The sequence below is a fragment of the Sinocyclocheilus grahami genome, unplaced genomic scaffold, assembly GCF_001515645.1.
Source record: "Sinocyclocheilus grahami isolate Dianchi unplaced genomic scaffold, SAMN03320097.WGS_v1.1 scaffold539.1, whole genome shotgun sequence".
In the NCBI taxonomy this organism is placed as follows: Eukaryota; Metazoa; Chordata; class Actinopteri; order Cypriniformes; family Cyprinidae; genus Sinocyclocheilus; species Sinocyclocheilus grahami.
Genome location: NW_015505718.1, coordinates 384,859 through 387,455, shown reverse-complemented (window position 1 = coordinate 387,455; position 2,597 = coordinate 384,859). Strand labels below are relative to the sequence as shown.

The following is a 2,597-nucleotide window of genomic DNA, read 5'->3' as shown; positions in this document are numbered from 1 at the left end:
CTAACATGTTTAGCACACAATGGCATATTTTACTGTCTTGCTAATAGTGCATCACAGTGTTAAACATGTCACTTCCCATTGACAGTAGGTGGCGCTATGACTTTAACTGAATCTTGGCATGTTGCTGTGTTCATGTTGCAAGTTTCGGACAGATTGGACACTGTATGCCTGAGTTACATCAACTTCCTGTTTCACTGCATTGCTTTATCACTTAGCTAACTGTTGCTAGCATGTTTTAGCATGTTTCTAGCATGTTGCCAGCCTATTTAACACTTGCTGACGCTTTTAATATGTTCCTAGGAGTCCATAACCGTGTTAACCATGACACTTCCTGTTGCCAGGAGGTGGCGCTATGACTATAACTGAATATGGGCATGGCCATGTGTTCAGGACAGAACACCTATCAAACGTGTCAAGTTTGGGGCAGATCGGACATTGCTTGCCTGAGTTACAGCAACTTCCTGTTTCATGGCGAAAACAGGCCACCAGGGACATGCCCTTTGACGAAAACTCAAGATCTTCGCAATTTAACGTCACAAAGGCCTTATGATAACCCTCACCAAATTTGAAGATGATCAGATTAAAACTGTAGGAGGAGTTTGTCAAAGTACGAGGCCTGGAAATGGCAAAAACTGCACAAAAATTAGCAAATTTTGAAAATGAAAAATTCAAAATAACTTACTACCTGTTGGGTTTTGTACCAAGATTTTGTACCAAGAGACTTTTTTGAAGGTAATGGTGTGTTACATGTGTGTACCTGTACGTAAAACATAGCTCAAGGCGCACTCCTTTGAAATTTGACAGGTGGCGCTATTGAGCCATTTTGCCACACCCACTTCTGAAACCCATATCAGATGTAAATTTTTGCCAGTTCTGATGTATGTGCATGAGTTTTGGAGCATGTTTAGGCCCTCAAAAATGCGATTCCCTTTGGAGAAGGAGAAGGAGAAGGAGAAGGAGAAGGAGAAGGAGAAGAAGAAGAAGAAGAAGAAGAAGAAGAAGAAGAAGAAGAAGAAGAAGAAGAAGAAGAAGAAGAAGAAGAAGAAGAACCCAATAGGGTCCTAGGCTCGGGCCCTAAATATCTTATATCCTAAATAATAGTCAATACAGAGATATTGCGATAATCTAGACTTCAAATACAAAAGGTTGAGAACCATTGCTCTAGTATATATCGGTCTACAGCATTTGCAAGAACACATAATGATTCACATAATGAATACTTCAGTCTAACACATGGAGCCTTAATAGTTTGTAATGCGGTAAAATTATTTTTTGTATAGTTTCATATATATTGTGACTGACAGCACAATGACACTCTATTGAATCACTTTGCCGTGTGCTTATTCAAACCAGAAAGAATCATTTGTTCTTCTTTGATTGCACATGATTGAATCAGCTCTGAATCACACAGGTGTGTTCCACAGACAGTGGCAGAAATTTCAAAGGACTTTCAGAAAGCTACGGTTCCTTCACTGGAGTGTGTGATCTGACTTTGATGGTTATCCTTACACCTGTTTGAATCACCAGCTACTGCCTCTAATGTCCCGAGAACCGTACGGTTTCTTTGGTTATTATCTGTATGGCTCCGGCTGCCGTTTCCGCCCCAAACTCAGGAACATCTTGGAGCAAAAACTGCTCTCCTCAAAACAAGCTTGCTGTCAGTCATCCTAATGTTTATTTATACATTCATTGTTATTTGTGCCTAATTCTGTTTTATGTTTATCTGTAAGCTTTTTTCCCTGCCCTATTTTTCTAAACAGTTGCTATAGAAACATATCAGAAGGAAAGTCTTATTGAAGAATTTTCTCCAGTGCCAGAGTGTTCCTGCAAAGCCCATCCTGGAGAACAGAAACAAGCTGGTTCTGGCAGGCAGGTTTAATAAGCTGTCCCAAGACACTCCACAACAACCCTTCACCTAAAGCCCCAGCAGTCCTGCATCATGGCATCTTCAGCACAACCCTCTCTCCAAAACACATGTCCTCCACTCCTGAGCAGCTCTGTGAACAGTGAGCAGTAATTGTATGATAATACAGAAGGTGCATTCAGTGCTGGGTAGTGTTGCTTTCCTCAACGAAAATTATGACTAAATATTGTCGTCAACAAACCTTTATCACGTGACGAAAACGAGACGAGACGCAACGTAAATGCTGGTCATGTGACGATGACTATAATTAAATGTATAATGCAATATTGTTGACGAATTAAAACGAGACAAAATGTGGTTTACAAAATAAAAACTATGCTAAAATGTCTCTTCATTTTCGTTGACCAAAACGAGACGAAACGAAATGTTATAACGTTATTTGTCTCGTTTAGTCGAGTTATTATTATTATTTTTGCAGTATTTCTGTTTCCTGTGTCTCACTTCAGGGGCTGCATCAGGTCGCACTGCGCAGACGCAGGTGACGTCACTTCCTCAAGCCCCACTCACAGCATTATTTAGAAACACTGCATCTATTATATAATATCCATTTCTAATGTCGCCAATAATTAGAGATGCACTGAAATTTCGGCTGCCGCTCAGGATTCACTTTCACGTGGTGTGATGCTTTGTGTATTATCCCGCTCTATGCGTGTGCGCTCCGCTCAGTCGCTCA

At 40.6% G+C, this 2,597-nt stretch overlaps 1 long non-coding RNA gene across 1 annotated transcript in view; it reads right to left on the bottom strand.

Moving 5' to 3' along the window:
* Window positions 1–1,659: 1,659 nt before the first annotated feature.
* Window positions 1,660–2,597, bottom strand: part of LOC107555590 (uncharacterized) — a 33,428-nt gene continuing 32,490 nt past the window's right edge. Inside the window, exon 3 of the long non-coding RNA XR_001605179.1 lies at window positions 1,660–1,997. This is a non-coding gene — a long non-coding RNA (uncharacterized lncRNA). The remainder of the gene's footprint in view (window positions 1,998–2,597) is intronic.